Raw genomic sequence first — 27372 nt, forward strand, 5'->3', positions numbered from 1 at the left:
TGTGAGGTGGAGCAATGTTTAACTTACGGCGACTGAAGTAGAGGGGGAGACGAGGGGCCTGGTAGCGTTAAGCGCTCGTTACTTTACGAGCTGGGGAAGAAGCCTTGGGGGTCTTGGAGCGGGCAAGCTGGTATCTTCCTACTTGAGAAAAGGGATTGGTTCCATTTGATATGGGCGATAGATCTTCTGTGTAATACAGAACGGTAGATAGGGCTGGTGTTGTGTCGCATTTGAGGACAGAATCTAGTCGTTAGCATGGTTTTGGAACTTCCACTCTTCTGGGGTAGAAATAGATCATAAAATGTACGGTGGCAGTAACTTCTTTCCACCGTCAGATGGTGGCTCCATCCTGTGTACTCTGGTTTGAGAGTAAGTCCCATTGATATCAGTGAATAAACATAGGATGGGCTTATAATGGTCTTGTCAGTTTGTTACTGTGTCTCCTAGGGTGGTGACATCTTGATAATCGAACTTTATACAGCACAGGGGATTAATTAGAAGCATAAAAGTTGTTTGGCAGAATCAGACACAAAATCTAACTAGTATAATACTTTCTGCAACTGCTTACAAACGGCATGGTGAGACAGCTAACTTCTATTGTCTGTCCCCAATACGTAATAAGTATTCTGTATTAAGACACGTACGATCTATATTTGATAGACCAGTAACATAAGGCCTATTAGCCTCATTGATGTGGCTGCAAAACTATACTCCAAATACCTGTTAGGGAAGTTACAACTCTGGGCCCTCGAGAACAAGAGCATTGCAGAAGAACAGGCGGGCTTTACAAAGGGCAAGTCTACTTTAGACCATTGCTTTACTCTTGCGCATTTGATCCAGAAATATGCCCTTCAAAAGAGAAGAGAGTTGTTTGTGACCTTCGTCGACTTCTCTTCAGCATTTGATCTGATTGACCGATCAAGACTCTGGCAAAAACTCACGGGGACAAACATCGATCGCGGCCTCCTCTGCCTCCTACAACTACTCCATTTTAATACGTCCCTTAGGGTTAGGGTTGGCCCAAGTGGTGCCCTATCAGAGGCAGTGCCCACAGGGAGAGGCGTCCGACAAGGTTGCTTGCTGGCGCCAATCCTTTTCAACCTTTATGTCAACGGCATTGTTAATGTTTTAGCGGGGCCGGAATTCTTCCCCCCTCAAATCTTAAATACAAAGTTGTCAGTACTACTTTATGCTGACGACCTAGCATTGATTTCCATCACTCAGGTGGGCATGAGGCGATTGTTATCCTCTCTGGGTTCCTATTGTCGAAATGAACACCTCAAAATTAATCATTCCAAGACTGTGGTGGTAGTTTTTGGGAAAAAGTCCAGACAGCATGTGTGGAAACTAAATGATAGGCCCATTCTCCAACTACGCCAGTTTAGATATTTGGGCCTCACTTTTACTTCTTCTCTATCCTGGAATCCACACATCACAGCAATGAATTAAAAAACTTCCTATTCCATCCAATCGCTGTGCCGTTTTTTCTATTTTAAAGGAGGAAAGGCTGTCCCCCCTGCAGTCGAGGTGTTAAAAAGAAACTCATTCCAACTCTCCTTTATGGTGCCGAGATCTGGGGCTACATGAGGATTCCATCCCTAGAGAAGTTACAAAACATCCTGGCCCTTCCAAAAGGGGCGCCGTCCGCCCTTTTGAGGCTGGAAACTGGCTCACACTCTCTAGAAGCATTGGCTCATGTAGCCCTTGCTTCCTTCTGGCTAAAATTGGTGGCCATGGATGACTCAAGGCTGCCAAAGAAATGTTATCTTGAGCAACTCCAGAATCCTGGGCAAGAAAATTGGTTAGCAAGGACCAAATTAATTTTAGCTTTTTATGGGATAAGCATTGAAACTGCTCCCTCATACGTATCCCCTAGAGCAAGGGTTCGGCTGAGGGACAGAATTCTTTTTTATGCATCAAGATGGGACCTGGTCTCTGCCTCACACTCTTCTTTTTCGCATTGGTATTCAATATACAAAACATCCTTCAAACTGGAGCCCTATCTCTCCTTCCTAGAAGCGCCATGGCTGAGAACTGCATTCACTGCCCTTCGCTTTCAATCAATGCCTTCTGCGCTTCTGGATGGGAGATATAGACGTATCCCATTTCACCTTCGCTGCTGCCCATGCAACTCAGGTGATGTGGAGGATATTTTTCATTACTTGCTGTGTTGCCCCCTTTACAAAGATCCCCGGGCTAAGTTCTTATCCTCTATTAGTAATTTCATTAAGGATAGGCCTCCCATTGAGCAGGTTTGCACCCTGCTTGTGGGCAATGACCCTTTTATATCACGCCAAGTCGCTAAGTTTGCCCTTGCGGCAGCAAAAATTAGAGCTAAAACCCAAAGACAGTCCCCGCCATCAGCGTCTTTACCCTCTCAATCCTTGTAAATATACTGCTGGTTGCATTGGTATAGACTTCTGCCTTATTTTTTAACTTTTAACTTTTCATGTGTTTTTAGCAGAATTTCTGGTGTCTGTATTGGGTTATCTCTGTTGTTTATATGATGTTAACATGTATTTGCGGTGGCCTATGAGCTGTAAGCAATAAGCAATAAACTCTATTCATGCTTGAAAGGAAACCCCACAGAGTTCAACAAAGCTTTCTCCCAAGTCAACGTGTGCAAAGCAGAAATGCAGTCAACACTAGGCCCATCCTGGCGGCCTGAAATACTTCGTTATACTTTCCAAATATTTCCATTTTCTCTCCTTAGCGCGATTATTTGCCCAGCCGTCCCTCCCTCCGGAGTCCGTATACAAGTCACGCCCCCTCCCTCTTTATCTCCTCCCTCGTAGGTTGTTGTTTTTTCTTGCCGCGCCGGGCGCCTCTCTCCAACTTATCTCGCGCTGCCTCACTCAGACCTCGCCCATTGACGGCGCTCACGCGCCCTCTTTCTCCTCCTCTTTCTCTGTCTTAGCCTCCGCCCGCACGATCAGCGTTCGCTTAAGTGGGCTGTTTGGCATCTTACCGGCTCTCAAGATAGCGTCCATCATGGAGGGCCCGCTGAGTAAATGGACCAACTTGATGAAAGGCTGGCAGTATCGCTGGTTCGTGCTCGATTACAACGCAGGGCTGCTCTCCTACTATACGGTGTGTATAGAGGAAGGGACGGCGCCGGGTAAATGGAGGTGGGGGGGAACGGTCTGTCAAGCTGCCCGCTTGTCAGGGGTAGGGGTTTCTGAGAGGGAGTGTCATTGTCGTAGAGTAGCCAATACGGATGGGAGAGATTCTGGTGCTAGCCAATAGGATGGTGGCGTTAGACGATTTATGTGAAGGGGGTGTGAGGTGGAGCAATGTTTAACTTACGGCGACTGAAGTAGAGGGGGAGACGAGGGGCCTGGTAGCGTTACTTTACGAGCTGGGGAAGAAGCCTTGGGGGTCTTGGAGCAGGCAAGCTGGTATCTTCCTACTTGAGAAAAGGGATTGGTTCCATTTGATATGGGCGATAGATCTTCTGTGTAATACAGAACGGCAGATAGGGCTGGTGTTGTGTCGCATTTGAGGACAGAATCTAGTCGTTAGCATGGTTTTGGAACTTCCACTCTTCTGGGGTAGAAATAGATCATAAAATGTACGGTGGCAGTAACTTCTTTCCACCGTCAGATGGTGGCTCCATCCTGTGTACTCTGGTTTGAGAGTAAGTCCCATTGATATCAGTGAATAAACATAGGATGGGCTTATAATGGTCTTGTCAGTTTGTTACTGTGTCTCCTAGGGTGGTGACATCTTGATAATCGAACTTTATACAGCACAGGGGATTAATTAGAAGCATAAAAGTTGTTTGGCAGAATCAGACACAAAATCTAACTAGTATAGTACTTTCTGCAACTGCTTACAAACGGCATGGTGAGACAGCTAACTTCTATTGTCTGTCCCCAATACGTAATAAGTATTCTGTATTAAGACACGTACGATCTATATTTGATAGACCAGTAACATAAGGCCTATTAGCCTCATTGATGTGGCTGCAAAACTATACTCCAAATACCTGTTAGGGAAGTTACAACTCTGGGCCCTCGAGAATAAGAGCATTGCAGAAGAACAGGCGGGCTTTACAAAGGGCAAGTCTACTTTAGACCATTGCTTTACTCTTGCGCATTTGATCCAGAAATATGCCCTTCAAAAGAGAAGAGAGTTGTTTGTGACCTTCGTCGACTTCTCTTCAGCATTTGATCTGATTGACCGATCGAGACTCTGGCAAAAACTCACGGGGACAAACATCGATCGCCGCCTCCTCTGCCTCCTACAACTACTCCATTTTAATACGTCCCTTAGGGTTAGGGTTGGCCCAAGTGGTGCCCTATCAGAGGCAGTGCACACAGGGAGAGGCGTCCGACAAGGTTGCTTGCTGGCGCCACTCCTTTTCAACCTTTATGTCAACGGCATTGTTAATGTTTTAGCGGGGCCGGAATTCTTCCCCCCTCAAATCTTAAATACAAAGTTGTCAGTACTACTTTATGCTGATGACCTAGCATTGATTTCCATCACTCAGGTGGGCATGAGGCGATTGTTATCCTCTCTGGGTTCCTATTGTCGAAATGAACACCTCAAAATTAATCATTCCAAGACTGTGGTGGTAGTTTTTGGGAAAAAGTCCAAACAGCATGTGTGGAAATTAAATGATAGGCCCATTCTCCAACTACGCCAGTTTAGATATTTGGGCCTCACTTTTACTTCTTCTCTATCCTGGAATCCACACATCACAGCAATGAATTAAAAAACTTCCTATTCCATCCAATCGCTGTGCCGTTTTTTCTATTTTAAAGGTGGAAAGGCTGTCCCCCCTGCAGTCGAGGTGTTCCAAAAGAAACTCATTCCAACTCTCCTTTATGGTGCCGAGATCTGGGGCTACATGAGGATTCCATCCCTAGAGAAGTTACAAAACGCCTTTATTCGAAGGATCCTGGCCCTTTCAAAAGGGGCGCCGTCCGCCCTTTTGAGGCTGGAAACTGGCTCACACTCTCTAGAAGCATTGGCTCATGTAGCCCTTGCTTCCTTCTGGCTAAAATTGGTGGCCATGGATGACTCAAGGCTGCCAAAGAAATGTTATCTTGAGCAACTCCAGAATCCTGGGCAAGAAAATTGGTTAGCAAGGACCAAATTAATTTTAGCTTTTTATGGGATAAGCATTGAAACTGCTCCCTCATACGTATCCCCTAGAGCAAGGGCTCGGCTGAGGGACAGAATTCTTTTTTATACATCAAGATGGGACCTGGTCTCTGCCTCACACTCTTCTTTTTCGCATTGGTATTCAATATACAAAACATCCTTCAAACTGGAGCCCTATCTCTCCTTCCTAGAAGCGCCATGGCTGAGAACTGCATTCACTGCCCTTCGCTTTCAATCAATGCCTTCTGCGCTTCTGGATGGGAGATATAGACGTATCCCATTTCACCTTTGCTGCTGCCCATGCAACTCAGGTGATGTGGAGGATATTTTTCATTACTTGCTGTGTTTCCCCCTTTACAAAGATCCCCGGGCTAAGTTCTTATCCTCTATTAGTAATTTCATTAAGGATAGGCCTCCCATTGAGCAGGTTTGCACCCTGCTTGTGGGCAATGACCCTTTTATATCACGCCAAGTCGCTAAGTTTGCCCTTGCGGCAGCAAAAATTAGAGCTAAAACCCAAAGACAGTCCCCGCCATCAGCGTCTTTACCCTCTCAATCCTTGTAAATATACTGCTGGTTGCATTGGTATAGACTTCTGCCTTATTTTTTAACTTTTAACTTTTCATGTGTTTTTAGCAGAATTTCTGGTGTCTGTATTGGGTTGTCTCTGTTGTTTATATGATGTTAACATGTATTTGCGGTGGCCTACGAGCTGTAAGCAATAAGCAATAAACTCTATTCATGCTTGAAAGGAAACCCCACAGAGTTCAACAAAGCTTTCTCCCAAGTCAACGTGTGCAAAGCAGAAATGCAGTCAACACTAGGCCCATCCTGGCGGCCTGAAATACTTCGTTATACTTTCCAAATATTTCCATTTTCTCTCCTTAGCGCGATTATTTGCCCAGCCGTCCCTCCCTCCGGAGTCCGTATACAAGTCACGCCCCCTCCCTCTTTATCTCCTCCCTCGTAGGTTGTTGTTTTTTCTTGCCGCGCCGGGCGCCTCTCTCCAACTTATCTCGCGCTGCCTCACTCAGACCTCGCCCATTGACGGCGCTCGTGCACCCTCTTTCTCCTCCTCTTTCTCTGTCTTAGCCTCCGCCCGCACGATCAGCGTTCGCTTAAGTGGGCTGGCATCTTACCGGCTCTCAAGATAGCGTCCATCATGGAGGGCCCGCTGAGTAAATGGACCAACTTGATCAAAGGCTGGCAGTATCGCTGGTTCGTGCTCGATTACAACGCAGGGCTGCTCTCCTACTATACGGTGTGTATAGAGGGAGGGACGGCGCCGGGTAAATGGAGGTGGGGGGAACGGTCTGTCAAGCTGCCCGCTTGTCAGGGGTAGGGGTTTCTGAGAGGGAGTGTCATTGTCGTAGAGAAGCCAATAGGGATGGGAGAGATTCTGGTGCTAGCCAACAGGATGGTGGCGTTAGAAGATTTATGTGAAGGGGGTGTGAGGTGGAGCAATGTTTAACTTACAGCGACTGAAGTAGAGGGGGAGACGAGGGGCCTGGTAGCGTTAAGCGCTCGTTACTTTAGGAGCTGGGGAAGAAGCCTTGGGGGTCTTGGAGCGGGCAAGCTGGTATCTTCCTACTTGAGAAAAGGGATTGGTTCCATTTGATATGGGCGATAGATCTTCTGTGTAATACAGAACGGCAGATAGGGCTGGTGTTGTGTCGCATTTGAGAACAGAATCTAGTCGTTAGCATGGTTTTGGAACTTCCACTCTTCTGGGGTAGAAATAGATCATAAAATGTACGGTGGCAGTAACTTCTTTCCACCGTCAGATGGTGGCTCCATCCTGTGTACTCTGGTTTGAGAGTAAGTCCCATTGATATCAGTGAATAAACATAGGATGGGCTTATAATGGTCTTGTCAGTTTGTTACTGTGTCTCCTAGGGTGGTGACATCTTGATAATCGAACTTTATACAGCACAGGGGATTAATTAGAAGCATAAAAGTTGTTTGGCAGAATCAGACACAAAATCTAACTAGTATAGTACTTTCTGTAACTGCTTACAAACGGCATGGTGAGACAGCTAACTTCTATTGTCTGTCCCCAATACGTAATAAGTATTCTGTATTAAGACACGTACAATCTATATTTGATAGACCAGTAACATAAGTATTCAAGGCTTCATGTGTAATAATTGTGAATTTTATACAAAGTTTGAATTGGTTTAATTCAGTTAATTGTTTAAGATTCAGTTAAGCTGAATGTTTCTACTTCTGATAGTGGAAGGATTTGCAGGTTAGAAGCGCTCTGTGAGGAAAATAGAATACAACTTGTTTAATACACTCTTTCATGCTTTCAATTTTATTATAGATAGAGGGAGGCTGTTCTTTTCCCCCCTTTTTTAAATCCAGGGCCTGTCTTGGGTTGAGTAAGTCCCATTGTACCCAATGGAGCTTGCTTTTGAATAAACATGTGGATTGCAGCCCTAAGGCTCCAACTTAACTGGGAATAAGTCTCATTGAGCTCAATGGGTCTTAGTAGACATGCATAGAATTGCACTTTTAGACTTTTTGCCATCCCCTACAACAGGGATGGAGAATGTTTGGTCCTCCAGATGTTGCTGAACGACAACTCCCGTCATCCTGGGCCATTGGCCATAGTTGCTGAAGCTGATTGGAGTTATAGTTCAGTAACATTTGGAGGGCCCAAGGTTCCCCATCCTTCCCCTAGCACTTGCATAGTGGTTTCATGTACTAAGTTGTTGTCTCTTACAGTTTTGCTGTATCCTCTTTGGGATGAAGTATTGGAATTGAACACATTACACAAGGTGCAGATGCCCTATTCATTTTTAAATGGCTGTCAAGCTACCACATGAAATTTTTATCTCCTCTTTAATAATCCCAGTGTTCTATACGATTTTTGGTGAAGTATATTGAACTGCTGTCTTCAGGGAACCATCCATAACTGCAAGGTCACTCTATTGTCTCTTACTTAGTTACTGTAATTACAGATCGCCTTTCAACCATAACGATTCTCATTGTAGCTTATAATAAAAACAAATGAAGCAGTTCGTGGTTAAAACCAATTTTGCCTAAAAATCTATTCACTAATAGGCAAAAAACCTTGTGGTTTAAGAATGTACCTATAGCCAACAGATATTTCTATCAAACTTTAAAAAGCACGGAAATTGGGCAGCTATAGTGAATGCACCAGGGGAGCAGGAGACTGACCTCCTCTCTGAGATATTGTTCTGCCCTACAAATTTGTCAAAATGCAAACACAATTTGGGTTGGTCTTTCACAGTCCAATCCGCTTCCCGTGTAGCTTGGAAGAATTTGGCAACATGTGCCTCTGAGCATATGGTGAGTGGTGGAGAGTAGTGCAATAGGTATGTGGGGGCTGCTGCTGCTGTTCTCTGATTCAGATACAGGGATCATGAATATTACTTCCTATTTATCTGACATGGATGACTGTATTAGCAGTCTTGATTTTAGTCTCCATGAATTCTTCGAGTAGGATATGTGTGTATGTTGCTGTATATTTCCTTATAAATCCTACACTGATGTATATTATAAGGAACTATTAATATAGCGGGTATGGAGCAGTATTGTCTAGCTTCCTTTCTGAGTGCATAAATCCAAGAGACTATGGGCAGAGATCTGGATATGTGCATTTTGGTGCTTTCCTCTTGCACTAGTACAAAATTTCAGTCACCATCCATTGCAGTGGCTGATTCACATATAACACTAAGCCAAAGTCTGTTTGAACATGAAAACTCAGTCCAATAAACTAACCGATGTGAAACCATGGCTTGTTGGCTTCCAAACCATGGCTTGTTTTAAGTATGGTTTGATGTCCAAACCCAGCAGCCTTGCTTAGTCATGGTTTGTTTGATCACCACACCACAGACACATACCAAACTCTAAAGGCATGAGGCAAGAGCAGCTGGAAAACAAAGAAAGCTTTGGAGAAACAAAACATGACTTTTTGGCTTATCTGTGAGATGGCTTGTGATTTATTTATTTATTTATTTATTTATACCCCACCCTTCCTTCCAGCAGGAGCCCAGGGCGGCAAACATTGAACAAACCATTGTTAAAACAGCAGTCACAGTGATTCATTGCCTGAAATAAAGGTGTAAAAAGTACTTGCCTTGATGTTGGTTTGTGAACATAATATGCTGATAAAGTACTTTGCAGCCAAACAGTTCAGATAAAAATACTATGTTTTAAACCCATATGAACATAAACTCAGTTTAAAAATTTGAACTTACCTATATAATACTGCATGATTATTTTTATCATAGTTCTTGTATCTTAGTTTTTAATACTTGCAACACTTGCACAAGTTTTTAATAGAAAGCATCCCCTCATGACACAAAAAGACTTGAATGTAAGAATGTGTTCATAATATGTTGCTGTCTAACAGAATCTTAAGAACATAAGAACAACCCTAGTGGACTACATCAAAGGCCCATCTAGTCTAGCTTCCTAGAAGCCTATGGGAAGTCCACAAGCAGGACATGAGGGCAATAGTTCTCTTTTGATTTTGTTCCCCAGCAATTCAGAGACCATGAATTTGTCTAAATCCCTTTTAAAGCTGTCCAAGTTGTTGTTGTTGTTGTTATATGCCTTCAAGTCGATTACGACTTATGGCGACCCTATGAATCAGCGACCTCCAAGAGCATCTGTCATGAACCACCCTGCTCAGATCTTGTAAGTTCAGGTCTGTGGCTGCCTTTATGGAATCAATCCATCTCTTATTTGGCCTTCCTCTTTTTCTACTCCCTTCTGTTTTTCCCAGCATTATTGTCTTTTCTAGTGAATCATGTCTTCTCATTATGTGTCCAAAGTATGATAACCTTAGTTTCAACATTTTACCTTCAAGTGATAGTTCTGGTTTAATTTGATCTAACACCCAATTATTTGTCTTTTTCGCAGTCCATGTTATGCACAAAGCTCTCCTCCAGCACCACATTTCAAATGAGTTGATTTTTCTCTTATCTGCCTTTTTCACTGTCCAACTTTCACATCCATACATAGAGATCGGGAATACCATGGTCTGAATGATCCTGACTTTGGTGTTCAGTGATACATCTTTGCATTTGAGGATCTTTTCCAGTTCTCTCACAGCTGCTCTACCCAGTCCTAGCCTTCTTCTGATTTCTTGACTATTGTCTCCATTTTGGTTAATGACTGTGCCGAGGTATTGATAATCCTTGACAAGTTCAATGTCCTCATTGTCAACTGTAAAGTTACATAAATCTTCTGTTGTCATTACTTTAGTCTTTTTGATGTTCAGCTGTAGTCCTGCTTTTATGCTTTCCTCTTTAACTTTCATCAGCATTCGTTTCAAATCATTACTGGTTTCTGCTAAGAGTATGGTATCGTCTGCATATCTTAAATTATTGATGTTTCTCCCTCCAATTTTCACACCTCCTTCCTCTTGGTCCAATCCCGCTTTCCGTATGATATGTTCTGCGTACAGATTAAACAAATAGGGTGATAAAATACACCCCTGTCTCACACCCTTTCCGATGGGGAACCAGTCGGTTTCTCCATATTCTGTCCTTACAGTAGCCTCTTGTCCAGAGTATAGGTTGCGCATCAGGACAATCAGATGCTGTGGCACCCCCATTTCTTTTAAAGCGTTCCATAGTTTTTCATGATCTACACAGTCAAAGTCTTTGCTGTAGTCTATAAAGCACAGGGTGATTTTCTTCTGAAATTCCTTGCTCCATTCCATTATCCAACGTATGTTTGTGATATGATCTCTGGTGCCTCTTCTCTTTCTAAATCCAGCTTGGACGTCTGGCATTTCTTCCTCCATATATGGTAAGAGCCTTTGTTGTAGAATCTTGAGCATTACTTTACTTGCATGGGATATTAAGGCAATAGTTCGGTAATTACTGCATTCCCTGGGATCCCCTTTCTTTGGAAGTGGGATATATATTGAACAATTCCAGTCTGTGGACCATTGTTTAGTTTTCCATATTTCTTAACAAATTCTTGTCAAAATTTGGACAGATTCTGTCTCAGTAGCTTGTAGCAACTCTATTAGTATGCCGTCTATTCCTGGTGATTTGTTTCTTCCAAGAATTTTAAGAGGAGCTTTCACCTCACATTCTAAAATTTCTAGTTCTTCATCATATGGTTCCTCCATGAATGAATCTGTCATCCTGTCATCTCTTTTATAGAGTTCTTCAGTGTATTGCTTTCATCTTCCTTTTATTTCATCTTGGTCAGTCAGTGTGTTCCCCTGTTGATTATTCAACATCCCTACTCGTGGTTTAAATTTCCCTTTCATTTCTCTAATCTTTTGGAATAGGGCTCTTGTTCTTCCCATTTTGTTGTCCTTTTCTATTTCTATACAATAACTATTGTAATAGTTTTCTTTGTCCCTATGTACTAGTCGCTGTATTGTTGCATTTAGGGTTCTGACCGTTTTTCTATCTCCTTTTGCTTTTGCTTTCCTTCTCTCTTTAACCATTTTAAGAGTTTCTTCAGTCATCCATTGAGGTCTTTCTCTCTTTTTAACAAGAGGTATTGTCTTTTCGCATTCTTCCCTGATCATATGAGTCTGACTTCAGTCCATAGTTCTTCTGGTTCTCTGTCAACTAAGTTTAAAGCCTCAAACCTGTTCCTTATTTGATCTTTATATGCTTCTGGGATGTTATTTAAATTGTATTTTGGCATTATGAGTGCTTTGTTGTTCTTCTTTAGCTTTACTCTGATTTTTGATACAATCAGTTCATGAACTGTACCGCAGTCTGCTCCTAGTCTTGTTTTTGCAGAAAGTATGGAACTTCTCCATCTTCTGTTTCCAATTATATAATCAATTTGATTCCTATATTGACCATCTGGTGATGTCCATGTGTACAGTCGGCTTTTGGGTTACTCAAAAACTGTGTTGGTAAGAAACAAATCATTGGCTTCACAGAATTCAATAAGTCTTTCTCCTGCTTCATTTCTGTCACCTAAGCCCCATTTCCCCACAATTCCTAGTTCTTCTCTGTTCCCTACTTTTGCATTCCAGTCCCCCATGATAATCATCATATCTTGTTTTGGTGTGTGATCAATTTCCTCCTGTACTTCTGCGTAAAATCTCTCCAATTCCTCTTCTTCTGTGTTTGATGTTGGAGTGTAGACTTGGATGATGGTTATGTTAATAGGTTTCCCATTTAACCTCATTGATATCACTCGCTCAGACCTTGCGTTGTAGCTCCTAATTGCTTTTGCTACATCACTTCTCACTATTAAAGCAACCCTGTTTCTTCTTGATTTCTCATTTCCTGCATAAAATATTTTGTAGTTGCCTGATTGAAAATGTCCCATTCCAGTCCATTTTAATTCACTCACGCCAAGTATTGTAATGTTAATATGCTCCATTTCTTGCTTGACAATTTCTAACTTTCCCTGGTTCATGCTTCTCACATTCCATGTTCCTACTGTGTGCATCGTACAACTCCGGACTCTCCTTTCGCATCTGTGTGCATCAGCCTCTGGGCTTCCTTTTGGCTTTGACCCAGCTGCGTCATTAGTCACAGCGCTACTCGTACTTGTCCTTTGTTCTTCCCCAGTAGCTCGGTGAGTGCCTTCTGACCTGGGGGTCTCATCTTCCAGCACTATCTCGTATTGCAATTGGATACTCTGTTCATAGGGTTTTCGTGGTAAGAGATATTCAGAGGTGGTTTGCCATTGCCTTCCTCTGCGTTTGGATGCATCTTAGTCTAGTGTCTCAGCTTTGACCATTCTGCCATGGGTGCCCCTGCTAGGAGTCTAGCCTTTTGGTCTAGACTCCTGACGGCATTGCTCTCAGCTTCTTCAACACTCTCAAACCCCCTCACCACGTTAAGGTGTGCATCCTAAAGCTAGTGCTTATCATAATATCTTGAGGAAGCAAATTCATAAGTGCTTTCATAAGCTGTCCTGAATCTTCTACCATTTAGATTAATTAGATGACCTTGGATTCTAGTATTAAAAGTTGAGCTGTGAAGGCCCAGGAAAATTCAGAACCCTGCCATCCCACGCCCATTTTTCTAGTCCCCCCCCCCGTCCTTCACATCTCTAATTACAAGAGAGGGAGAAGAACTTCTCTTTATTCATCTTACATTTCTGTTTGTCTAACAATTTTAAGTTCTGCAAAAACATCAAATTTTCATAAACAAAATAACATGCATATGTAGTAGGTAAATGCAAAATTGTCTGGTTGGCATAACTTTGCTGATTCTGGACATTGTTAAAGGAATAACTTATTTGAAACCACTTCAGGATGAACTTTCAAGATGCGCACATGTGAGCTCATAGGCTACATTGCTTTATGAATGGAAACGACTGAGAGAAAAAAGTGAGCAAACCCAGTGCCTGAATGAGTCCTTAAGGAATCCACTATCCTTTGCTGCCTATCTGTAACCTCTAGTGTTGGTTTAATTTTTTTCTCTAGGGATCTAACATTTCACAAAAAGATACAAATAATTTAAGCTGCAAGCTAATTACACTTACCTGGGAGTAAGTCCCATTGAACCCCATGGAGCTTACTTCTGAGTAGACATATATTGGATTGCAGCCTTAACCAGATAAGAGAAATGCAACAACAGCAATCTAGGCTTTATTTTGTAAATATTGGTATAGATCAGCAGACTTGCTACAGCTCAAAAGTTTTCTTCTGATTATAGAAGTTGTCTAATAAACAGTGGCAAACATCTGCCCTACCAAAGTTTGAACCATTGTTAAAAGAGACTGGAACAGGGAAAAATTAAGCAAAGGGCCATACTAGGATCCATATGGCAGACACAAGCTGAGAACTCAGTTGCTGATTTTAAATACAGTTTCTTTCTGTGGTAGCAATATGCTACTTTGCCACAAAGCAAAATAAGTATTGTTACATAAACCTCCCAAATGAGGTAACTGCATTCCATTCTCATCTGGTACCTTAGACTCTCCCTCTGCTTACAGTAACCTGATATGTCACATGCTTTCAAAACAAGATTCTTGATGAGCTTGTTTTAGAGACAAAATAATAAATGTTTCTTTGGAAATCAGTTGTGTGTTTCTGCATTTGTGCTTTGTGACTGCTTTCAGTCCTCAACAAACTGGGGATTATGGGGAATCTTGCATGGGAGAGGGCAGATAAACAATTGAGCAATCTTTCCCATAATGCAGTACCATAAGTCTATTGGGTTCTGGCAGAGCTTGGAAGATTACTTTTTAAAAGTAATAAATTACAGTTACAATTACTTGGCCCAAAAAGGTAGTAATTACCGTTACAATTACAATTGCTCTGAAAGTAACTGATTACTTTACTTTTCTCAAAAGTAATCACTGCAATTACATTTCAGTTACTTTTTTAAAAAAACTCCTACAAGGTGCTGGCCTTGGCTGCTGCACATCTACGAAGCCTAAAACAATATTAAAAATAAACACACACACACAGGGGGTAGTAGAATAAAAAAAATTATCTGTAAGATTAACATAATGGCATAACAGAATCTCACATCCCCCCAAGCAATGAAGATACCCCAACACTTGAAGATTAACATAACGGCATAACAGAATCTCACATCCCCCCAAGCAATGATGATACCCCAACTCTTGAAATCAAATTTTACACTTGAAATGCTTTTATAATATGTTTCTGTTATGTCTCAAAAGAACAAGATGCTCAAAGAGCATGTCAGACAAGGAATGTCTTTTTACAGTCATTACGTTGCCACCAGTACTGAACAGGCGTTTTACTGCGGCGCTGGAAGGCATGCCTGTGTTGTGCTGCAAAAAACACCGCAGCACACGTGGAAAGCCATGGAGTGATGACACTTCCCTGCTGGGAGACCTCAGGTACCTCACCAGTTCCTCCTCAGCAGTGTCCACTGCTGACTTCTTGCCCTGGGGCAGAAAGTTAAAGGAGTCATCTTCTAAGTCATCTCCTTCCTGGTCTTTATCTGAAGACTGATCACTGTCCTCATTAAGTACACCCATCTTTATTTCAGCTTTCAACAAGGCTTCCATTGTGTATCTAAGAAAGAGAGAGGATATGTTAACACATATATGTTAGGAAACCATCATCTGCTCTTCATTTCCTGATGCTTGTCATGTCCTCTGGTTCAGGGTCCAGCCTGAGCCTGTGGATGATGACATGGAAGGTAGAAAGGTGACCAAGTCACCACACTCATGGGGCAGCACAGCAGACCCTTAAGGATTACCTGCAGCAACCCAAGGTTGTGATGAGGAGCCCCAGGAAGAAAAGGCCCAGCCCCTGCCTACCACCTTAAGCCCTCTGATGCCTCCCTTGAGACAACATTTCCCTTGGAGTAATCCACCCAAAGGGCTTCCCTAATGTTCTTACTTGTTGGTATGGGTGGCGGCCTGACACGATTCCAGCCAATCTAGTCTGAAGCGAGGGTGTAGGCAGGCTGCCAGAAGAAGCCTCTTGTCCTCCCAGATAGCTGCAAACCGCTTTCTTAGGGCTTCGCGCACACCTCTCAGCAGCTGAAAACAGTATGTGTACCTCTCAGGTTTGTTTTCCAGTCCTTCTAACTTGCCGTCCAGATTGCAGAGCGTTGGTAGCAAATACCCCATGAACAGGCCGTTCTCCCGTTGCAGGATATCTAGGGACTGGGCTAGTGGCTCCATAATCTCTGTGTATTCCTGTACCACTTCAATCTCAGCAGCTGTGATCCTGGACAAGGAGCAGCGGTCCATTATGGCATGCATTTTTAGTGGCACAGTTGACAGGAGCTCATGTAGTTGCTTCAACGCATCAAAGGTGGAATTCCACCTGGTCTTATTCGGTACCTTCAGATACACACCACATTGCGCATGGATATACTCAGCAATCTGGGCTGACTGGTTCTGCTTGGACCACAACTTGCTGCACTTTCCCATCAAGGAACGAAACTGTTTCTTGAAAGGACCAAGAAGACTACTTTTGGAGGAGTCAGAAAGCATGGCCTCTATGTCTTGTGTTGCCACAAGGTTGAGGGTGTGGCTAGCACATCTCTGGTGTGGTGGTAAAACAAAATCCTCTCCTGAGTCTGCAGCTTCTTCCTCTGCCTCAGGTCCTGTGTCCAGGATCTCACAGATAGGCACAAACTCCACCTCAGCCTCCTCCTCCTCCTCCTGGTTATCACCATCATCGTCACTGGTGCCTGCAGCTTCCACTGGTTCTTTGGCCATGAAAACTCTGAACGCTTTCACAAAGTTGGAGCCATTGTCTGTAGTAGTGCACATAACTTTGTTGTGGATCCTGTACTGCACATGTACATCATGCAGTGCTTTTGAAAGGACATCGTATGTATGGCGCCCCTTCAGACGCTTACAAGCCAAGGCCCTGACCTCACGTTTCAGGGTAGTTGGGTTGATCCAGTGGGCTGTTACCCCAAAGTAACTCTTCTTGCCATTGGTCCAACAATCTGCAGTGGTTGCTATATATGCCACAGCACCCATTCGGTTTGCAAGAGTTTCTCTCATGTGGCATGCTCTCTTCTCAATTCTGTCTCTCAGAGTCTTGGCACATATGATGGTGAGATCTTTGGGGAGTCCAATGCGAACCAGATTAATGAATGATGGTTTGTCCACAGTCTGAAGTAGTAATGTCTCCTCTACAATGAAATCAATGATTCTCCTGTCGAGATTGGTCTGGGTGACAGGCTCCCTGCCAGATCCCCACCTCTCAAGGCTTGTCTGCTGCTGCTTCAGCATTTGGGGAGGAGGGGTGTCATGCATTAGTTCAGGAAGGCCACGTCTCCTTGCCTTTATTGCTTCTTCAATTGCTCTCAGCTTCTCAGGGTGTGCCCTCTGAGGAAGAAGAACAAAGCATGAATCCAAGAAAAAATGGAAGAGGAACTTCACAATTTAAACATAAATAGACAATGGACACTCTTTGAGGACCAGCATGACAAAGGCTTACCTCAAAATGTTTCTTCACATTAGATGAGGAGGAAACAGCTGATCTCAGATTTTTGATCCTTGGAAGGCAGTAATTGCATCATACAACAACATTTTTCCCACTCTGGCTCACAAATGTACAAGCTTTCTCAAAGCCAAACCATGGTACTTGCTGTTCTGCAGATGTGGCTGTGGGCAACTGGCACTGCTTCATGCCCTCCTCCTCCTCCTCGTGCACAGGGCCTCCTTTCTGAACCTCACTTTCTAGTTTTGCCTCCTCAGGATCAACAAGCTGTGATTCAAGTGGCCGCACTAACTGACTGCTGCTGTCAGCAGCAAAACCTGCAACAGGCGTCTCTGTAATAAACAAGAGATAATGCTCCTATATGGGTGAACTTCAGCTGTGATGTGCCCCCATCTCTTCCCCATGCTGCAAGATCCCCCAGTCAGAGTGGAAGTAAGCAGGTCGATAGCACAATTAAAAGAGATCCTATTTGCATCATTTTTGCTCACTGAATAACCCTGCCTGGGCCAGTCTAACCTACTATCTCACAGGGTTGTTGTGAGAACAAAATGAGACTAGGGTTCAAATCCCCACATAGCCATGAAGCTCACTGGGTGACCTTGGGCCAGTCACTGCCTCTCAGCTTCATGAAAACTCTATTTATAGGGTCACCATGTTGGAATCAACTTGAAGGCGGTACATATATTTTTTATTTTGAATATGATGATTATGATAATAAATATGCAGCATTTCAAATTAATTCTGTATGAGAAGCATTCCATGCCAAGCTTGGAAAACCAAGGATGAGGTATAAAATGTAGACAAAAATACTTTTGACAAAATGCCGTTTATCTTTTATATCTATATCTATAATTAGCAATACAGCTGAATGATGTATGTAAAGTATTTTTTCTTTCCCTTTTCTTTTTTATTAATATTTTAGTACTACTGCTAAAGTTCTGATGAAAGAATAAAGCATTCATTAGCCAAATTCAAATGATTAGAACACATCACATAAATTCCACTGAAGTTGGAGTTTTTGCCATAGAAAATGAAAAAAACATATAACCTATGATAGCCCAATAGACAATCAGAACTAATATAAAACCCTATTGCTTCTCATTTGCAAATCTTGCAAGATCTAAGGTAACTCTAGATCATGTGAGTTCAGGTGATGCATGTTATGTACATTTGTATAGATATTAGCAGATATTGTCAACAGTCTATGATGCTTGTGTGTGCCAATGTGTGTGTTTGTGGCAGGCTTTTACCCTGCACTGAGATCACTGAGACTTAAGACTTAGTAAAATAAGAAAAGCTATTTCATTTATAGAAATACATCGTAGATAGGAAAGGCATACCCAGTTCTAAGTAACTAACTTGGAGGCGCAACACCCAGGTTTGGGAGTTGCCCTCACTGCCCCTTCTTCATGTGTACTGGAGAGTGACAGAATAGGGCTAGAAGCAAATAGAAAGCAAAAATGGAAAGTAGGGTAACATCTAAAGAAATACTCCCCTTTACATCTCTCCTTTTTTTCTTTCTGTATATATATATTTATTTATTTATATTTATATATATCCCGCCCTTCCTCGCAGTAGGAGCCCAGGGCGGCACTGACAGTGGTTGACCTTCACTTCCTAAAAAGCAGTAATGATGAAACCCCTCAACATTGCCTATTGCAGCCTGTGCAGCTTTGGCACTGTTCATCTTATTGAAGTTTACTTGAGCTTCTGCTTTTTGCACCTGCACATTCTTTTCTAGGCAGCAATTGTGTTGCAGTGACTGCACCACACAGCCTGAGACTTCTCTCCTCCTTGCTTTGGTCACCACATGGCAATGTCATCAAGAAAGGGCTTGCACATAAATACACAAGCCTGGTCTGTGATGAGAACAGATTAATCTCAACTCTGAAATTCACTGTATGCGAACTGAACGGTACTTGTCTTCCTGGTCAAATTATTTTTTTTTAAAAAAAACAACTCTAGGGCTACAAGCTTTAATTTTCAGCAGATTAATTAACTAAAAGGAGAGTTGATTAATCAGTGGGGCCTATTTTTATTGGTAAGAATGAGTTTTAATATGAGACACTTGTTTATTGTTTTTAGAGTAATTTTGTGTGTTACTGTACCGGGGAATGCATGAAACAATAACAAAGATCAGCCTTGATTTTTTTTAACTGTGTGCCCTAGAGCTTCTGTATTGAATTCTTCATTGTCTTGCACTCCTTTTAATTATTATATTCTGGAAATTCTCATAGATTTGAAGTCTTGGTGATAAGCAAATCAATTGAAATGTAATTGATCCGTTTATTGAAAGGGAGAGGATTAATCAGTTAAACATTTTAATTTTACATTGCCCAGATATTCAGCTGCAATAAATGGATTTTTTTCAACAAGAGGTGATCTTCACAGGTACCCCGCCTGGGGATGCTGTTGGAGAGAATGGGGTTTACAGGAGTTGTCTCTCTCTGGGACTGGGAATCTCTCGCTTTCTCACAGAACATGAGTTTGAGAGCTGGGGGACTGAGAGGAGGAGCTGCAAGGACCCTACTTCTCACCTCATCTCTGCCAAGAACAAAAAAATCAGCCTTAAGCCATTTATTATCGAATTTAAATTATTCAAATTTACCATTCTTGGGCAAGGTCATTGAGCGAGTGGTGGCCAACCAGTCGTCAACACACTTGGATGAAACGGATTATTTGGATCCATACCAATCGGGGTTCAGGACTGGGCATGGAACTGAAACAGCCTTGGTCGCTCTGGTAGATGATATGAGGAGGGCATTAGATAGGGGAGAATTCACTTTTCTTGTCCTCCTCGATCTCTCAGCGGCTTTTGATACTGTCGACCACAGTATCCTTTTACATCGCCTGGAGGGATTGGGAATTGGAGGCACTGTATTACAGTGGTTCCGTTCCTTTCTCTCCAATAGGTACCAACAGGTAGCATTGGGGGAGGAGGTTTCAGACCTTTGGCCTCTCAATTGTGGTGTGCCACAGGGTTCTATCCTCTCTCCCATGCTATTTAACATTTATACGAAGCCGCTGGGGACAATCATTAGGAGATTTGGGCTGCAGTGTCACCAATATGCGGATGACACTCAGCTCTATCTCTCGTTTAAATCTTCACCAGAGTTGGCTGTGGAGACCTTGTCCAAGTGCCTGGAATCCGTGAGTGGATGGATGGGAAGGAACAAGCTGAGGTTGAACCCCGATAAGACCGAGGTGCTACTCGTGGGGGACAAGAGAAGGTTGGGAGATGTTGACCTGAAGTTCAATGGGGTGAATTTACCCCTGAAGGACCAGATCCGCAGCCTTGGGGTTGTACTTGATTCCAGGCTGTCCATGGAGGCTCAGATTTCGGCAGTGAGTCGGGCAGCCTGGTATCAATTACACCTCATACGAAGGCTGCAACCATACCTTCCTGTTCATCAGCTCCCACTGGTAGTACATGCCCTGGTCACCTCTCGATTAGACTACTGTAATGCGCTCTACGTGGGGTTACCCTTGAAAACGATCCGGAAATTACAACTTATACAAAATGCGGTGGCTAGACTAATTACAAATAGTCGCCGCCGGGATCACATCACACCAATGTTGTTCGACCTACACTGGCTTCCAGTTGTTTTCCGGGCCCAATTCAAGGTGTTGGTATTAACCTTTAAATCCCTATACGGTCTCGGCCCAGTCTATCTAAAGGAGCGCCTTCCACGCCACCAAGTATGCCGCCCGACAAGATCAGCCACACAGGGCCTTCTCTCAATCCCGCCAACAAAAACAGCTAGATTGGCGGGAACTAGAGAGAGGGCATTCTCAGTGGCAGCCCCCACCCTTTGGAACTCCCTCCCACAAGATCTCCGGCACGCCTCTTCCCTAAATGTATTCCGTAAAGCCTTAAAGACCTGGCTCTTTCAACAGGCCTTTGGGATTTCCGGGGAGGGTTAACTTTTATGACTGAATGGCCTCTTACCCTGCATTAAGATTGTTATTGCTGCTGTATTGTTTTATATTGTATCATGGTATTCATATTGTATTATCGTATTTATTGTATTGTATTTTAATTGCTTATATGTACGTTGCCTAGAGTGACCATTGGCCAGATAGGCGACACATAAATTATTATTATTATTATTATTATTATTATTATTATGATGATGATCATCATCATCATCATATGACATTGACTGATAAAAAGGCTTTGAAATTAATAAAAATAAATTTGATACAGATTTCTAGGAGGAATAATGAGAGAAACATAATTTTCTGGGTTAGATGCTCTGTTAATAACACAGGAAAGAAGTAAAGCAAGGAGAACACCAACAAACATGCAAAAATGTAATTCTCCATCTTTGGAGGTGGCAGGTATTGCCACCACTCACTATATGCTCAGAGGCACATATAACCAAATTCTTCCAAGCCACTTAGGAAGTGGATTGGACTGTGAAGACCAACCCAAATTGTGTTTGCATTTTGACAAATTTGTAGGACAGTGAAATATCTCAGAGAGGAGATCAGGTCTCTTGCTCCCCTGGTGCAGTAATTATAGTTGCCCAATTTCCTTGCTTTTTAAAGTTTAATAGAAATATCTGTTGGTATAGGTATGTTCTTAAACCACAAGGTTTTAGCCTATTAGTGAATTAACTCCAGCTGTTGAGGATCAAACTTTGTGTTACACAGGAGATCTGTGACTGAGTTACCAGATGCATGTTAAATTTTTTTAGCTAAAATATTGTACAACCATGAAGAGCTGTCAATTTGATCATAGTAGCAGCTCTAGTGTGTGTTTAACACTGTGCCCTCCATGCCATTTCCAGTCAAAATTGCTTCTCCAAGCTGCAATTTGTGTGGTTTTTTACCCTGTGAGAAGATTTTGCATGAGAAATTTTGATTGAGAGAACTGCATGGGGCGAAGGTAAAAACATTCTCCTGCTCCCTCCCCTGTTCTAATCAAATTGGTTGCCCTGTGCAGTAGAACGAGTCATAGATCTTTCAAGTAACGCATAGTTTGGCCTTGAAAATTACGCTTGCTGCAGACTGTGTAACTTTCATAAATCTTTTTTTGTTTGTTTGTTTGTTTTGGTCTCAATATATAACTTGATGTAAGATCATCCTCCATACCTGAAGAATAGAAACCCAATGTAACATAAACTTTAAAAAAGGGATTCAGAGAAGATGTAGGAAAGTACAGGGTGGTTAGCTTATTGTATATTCCAGGAAAACTGATGAAAACCATTATTATTAATATTTAACATTATTAAAAATAAAATTACCAAGCATATAGAAGAACAAGCCTTGCTGAAGCTAAACCACTATGGTGGTTAATCCAGCCTCACTAATATAGAGTGATTTGAGAGTGTCAACAAGCATATACAGTACATAGAAATGATCCAGTTGACATTGTGTACATAAACTTTCAAAAAAAACATTAATAAAGTTCCTTGCTGTAGACTCCTTACTAAGTTTAGGAGTCATGGAATGAGAGGACAAGTCATCATATGGATCAGTAACTGGTTAAGAAACAGGAAGCAGAGAGTAGGAACAAATAGTTCTCTCAGTGGAGAGATGCAAAAAGTGTAGTTCCCAAAGACTGGTATTGTGACCGCTGCTGTTTAACCTGATCTAGAGTTAGGGAAAAATAATGTGGTAGCCATGTTTGCTGATGACACCAAATTGGTTAAAACATAAAGGGATTGTGAGGAGCTCCAAAAGGATCTATTCAACTGGGGGATGGGCAGTACAATGGCAGTAAAAAAAAAATAAAGTGACCACACTGGGGCAGAAAAATCCAAACTTTACATATATGCTGATAGGGTCTGAACTGGCAGTGATTGACTAGGGACAAGACCTTCAGATCGTAGTGGATAGCTTGATGAAAATGTTGACCCAGTGTGTGGCAGCTGTGAAAAAGGCCAGAGCTTGGAAAAGTTACTTTTTTGAACTACAACTCCCATCAGCCCCAGGCAGCATGGCCACTGGATTGGGCTGATGGGAGTTGTAGTTCGAAAAAGTAACTTTTCCAAGCTATGAAAAGGCCATATTAGGGATCATTAAGAAATGGGTTGAAAATAAAAATACCAATATCGTAATGCCATTATACATATCTGTGGTGTGACCATACTTCAAATGTTGAGTAGAGTTCTGGGCACCTCACCTCAAAAAGGATATTGTTGTGCTGGAAAAGATTCAGAAAAGGGCTACCAAAATTATGAAGGCACTAAAGCAAGTCCTCTGTGGAAAAGTTACAAGATATGGGGTTTTAGTTTAGAAAAAATATAATATTGTATAAAATTATGCATGGTGTGGAGAAAATAGATGGGGAGAAGTTTTTTTCCCTTTCTCATAATACTTGAACTCAGGGCCATCCAATGAATATCAATGTTGGAAGACTCAAGACAGACAAAAGGAAGTATTTCTTCACAGAGTGCATCATTAAATTATGGAATTCACTCTCGCAAGGGGTAGTGATGGCCACCAACTCAGATGGCTCAGAGATTAGACATCTTAATGGAGGATAAATTTATCATTGCCTACTAGCCATGGTGGCTGTGTTCTGCCTCCACTGTTGGAAGCAATATGCCTCCAAATATCAGTTATTGCTGGGAACCTCGGTGGTTAGAGTGCTATTGCCCTCAAATTCTGCCAGTGAGATTCTCATGGGCATTTGGTTGGCCACTGTAAGAACAAGATGCTGGACTAGATGGTCCGTGGGTCTGATTCAGCAGGGCACTAGTGTTCTTAGACACGTACATTCTCAGTCTGTCATATCAGAGACCTGAAAAACAGCTAAATGTTACTGCAGTCAAATGATCTCTAAGCCAGAGAGAGTAGAAAAAAGTGAGTAGAAAAACCTGAGATGAGCTTATAATTATTTAAATGTTTTAGATTTCCCCTTCATCATTAACAGAGATGTTGGTTCTCATTGCCTGTTTTAAAATCTGATACAATAGTTCTAAGAACCTTTAGGATGGAGAGAATTTTTAGGGAGATGACATTTGCCTAAGAGTGCAAGTTAATGCAACAAAAAATGTCGTCATTGAATTTCCTGCTTTCAGCCGCAACCTGCCTTGAAATAAACTTTTAGCCTGAGAAAGGTGATGATGACTTCCAACACATGTACACATGCTGAAGTTCCTGACTGTCTACAGTAGACAGTGTCTTTGGCAATTCCTGATTTCTCAGTTGTAGCTTAGGGCATGGCTGGTATCAGGGAATTCTCCACTTGGTTCAGGTCTTGAAGGATGTAATGAATATGGGAAAATACTCACAAATAGTGTTTTGACCATTTGATGTTTCCTGGCAAACACCAAGGGAGTCTAGGGGCTTACTCAAGGCATATGTGTAAGATTGCAGCCCTAGTAAGTTTAGTGTGTGTGTGTGGAGACCTGAAAGTTGTTCTCATACTTTGTAAGCGTTACTCAGGAAATCAAGCTTGCAATATATTTTATTTATTTAAGTATTTATAAACTGGACTTTCTTTATATCACAATATAACAAAGTGGTATACAATCTAAAAACACAATAAAAATGAACAAATAATTCAGTAGTCAGTTTACTTTACTGTTCCCATCCTTGAGTCCCCCTCAGTTGTGGTGAATAAGGACCTTAGGTATCGTGTTCCTTTAAAAAGGGTTTATGTGGCTTAGATTTTAATGAAATTTATCTTCATAAATATACCATATGTGCATGTATTAGTATGTCGTCACTGTCCATTGATACTATGAATTCTGTATTTGCTATTTTAAAGAGATTTTACAGGATAAGGAAAAGGGCTAGCTGGAACTGCTACTGTTGCTTTGAGCATCCACAAGAGGGAGCCAAAATATGAGATCCTTCCTATTTCTTGGCATGGGTTGATGCAGTGGGGTAATCTAAAGCAGACTTTAAACTGCTTGAGTATTGCACTTTATTTCTGTCAAGGCAGCTACTTTCTGCTCTTAAAATACTTTTAAAAGCTGCTCTTAAAATATTTGGAAGAAACAAATCACCAGGGACAGACCAATAGAGTTGCTACAAGCTACTGAGACGGAATCTGTCCAAATTTTGACTAAAATTTGTCAAGAAATATGGAAAACTAAACAATGGCCCATAGAATGGAAGCATTCAATATATATCCCAATTCCAAAGAAAGGGGATCCCAGGGAATGCAGTAATTATCGAACTATTGCCTTAATATCCCATGCAAGTAAAGTAATGCTCAAGATTCTACAACAAAGGCTCTTACCATATATGGAGCGAGAAATGCCAGACGTCCAAGCTGGATTTAGAACGGGAAGAGGCACCAGAGATCATATCACAAACATACGTTGGATAATGGAACGGACCAAGGAATTTCAGAAGAAAATCACCCGTGCTTTGTAGATTACTGCAAAGCCTTTGGCTGTGTAGATCATGAAAAACTATGGAATGCTTTAAAAGAAATCCACAGGATCTGATTGTCCTGATGCGCAACCTATACTCTGGACAAGAGGCTACTGTAAGGACAGAATATGGAGAAACCGATTGGTTCCCCATCGGAAAGGGTGTGAGATGGGTATATTTTATCACCCTATTTGTTTAATCTATAAGCAGAACATATCATATGGAAAGCAGGGTTGGACCAAGATGAAGGAGGTGTGAAAATTGGAGGGAGAAATATCAATTTAAGATATACAGACGATACCATACTACTAGCAGAAACCAGTAATGATTTGAAACAAATGCTGATGAAACTTAAAGTGGAAAGCACAAAAGCAGGACTACAGCTGAGTGTCCTCTGGACCATCAAGAAGACGGCTGGTGTGAAAGTTGGGCAATGTAGAATCCCATTCTCCTCCTGGGTGTCAGCCACCAGAATGCCTGTTGCTGAGAGCACCCTGCTGCTTCTTGAGACAAAAGGCCTGCACTCCACCAGCTTTACTCCTTTGATGGGTGTGATGAGCCCCAGCCTTCCTCTTCCTGGAACTGCTAAAGGTGATGAAAACCACCCCTGTATTTGCATAACAATCCGTCCCAGCTTTAAGATTTGGAAGAAGGCTGGCATTATATGACCACTGCATTGACAAGAAACTCACAGAACTTCAGCAATACTGTCAAACATGCAACACAATGCATTTCTTTCCAATTCCAAATGTAGAGCTGGAGCAGGGAATTGTCCTTGCCCTCGTAAGGAGATGTAAGATCAAGGTTCAATTGAGGGGCAAGGTTCTAGCAACTACAGTTTTCAGCTTGATTACCAAGATCAAACAACAACTGACTGAGATAAGGTTGAACAGAAAATGAAGAAAAGATGAGAGACAGAGTAACACACTGAAAATACTAGATGAAAGCAGCTTTGTTGTTGTTATGTGCCTTCAAGTCCCATTCCTGCATTGAGAATGGGGTTGGACTTGATGGCCTTATAGGCCCCTTCCAACTCTACTATTCTATGAAGTCGTTTATGACCTATGACGACCCTATGAATCAGTGACCTCCAACAGCATCTGTCATGAACCACCCTGTTTAGATCTTGTAAGTTCAGGTCTGTGGCTTCCTTTATGGAAGCAACCATGGATATGTGAAAATAGATGGTAGCAGAATATGAGGAAGATACAGCTATTGGTTCCCCGAGGGAAGTCCGTGAAGTCCCAAGTCGGAACACTAGAGGCAGCCTCAGCATGGACATTGAAATCACCCAGGACTATCATTCTGGGCTCCTCCAATACCACAGCTGAGATGGCCTCCACTAGCTCAGTCTGAGAAGCTGCCAGGCAAATACAGGGGTGGTTTTCATCACCTTTAGCAGTTCCAGGAAGAGGAAGGCTGGGGCTCATCACACCCATCAAAGGAGTAAAGCTGGTGGAGTGCAGGCCTTTTGTCTCAAGAAGCAGCAGGGTGCTCTCAGCAACAGGCATTCTGGTGGCTGACACCCAGGAGGAGAATGGGATTCTACATTGCCCAACTTTCACACCAGCTGTCTTCTTGATGGTCCAGAGGACACTCAGCTGTAGTCCTGCTTTTGTGCTTTCCACTTTAAGTTTCATCAGCATTTGTTTTTCCAAACAAACAACTCACTCTTGCATGCATCTTAAAACAAGTATATATACTCATGTTTTAAGAAAAATGACATCTGAAATAGGACTGCAGTAGTCATTGAATCTAATCAAGTGATTGGACCTGTAAATTGTTCTTAAAGTGTACTCCATTAATTTGGCATCATTTTAGACAAGGTACTTAACCATCCACTTACAGTACAGGCTCAGACCTGGCTGCACAGTTTGGGCCTATGCAGCTGATGAAGCCAGCCAATTTGGTGTGCATTACTGAGACCTGGGTGGGTGCACTGGGAGGAGTTGATCTGACCCAACTTTGCCCACCAGGCTACTCGGTGTAACACCAGCACAGGCTGCAGGGACAGAGAGGAGGAGTTGCTGTGGTCTACAGAACTTCCATCTCTGTCACCCGGAAAC

The 27372-nt window shown here is 42.3% G+C and overlaps 1 protein-coding gene across 5 annotated transcripts in view; it reads left to right on the forward strand.

Moving 5' to 3' along the window:
• Window positions 1–27372, forward strand: part of OSBPL9 (oxysterol binding protein like 9) — a 127730-nt gene that overhangs the window by 3707 nt on the left and 96651 nt on the right. The window lies entirely within an intron of this gene.

Source organism: Rhineura floridana, chromosome 6 (genome assembly GCF_030035675.1).
Source record: "Rhineura floridana isolate rRhiFlo1 chromosome 6, rRhiFlo1.hap2, whole genome shotgun sequence".
In the NCBI taxonomy this organism is placed as follows: Eukaryota; Metazoa; Chordata; class Lepidosauria; order Squamata; family Rhineuridae; genus Rhineura; species Rhineura floridana.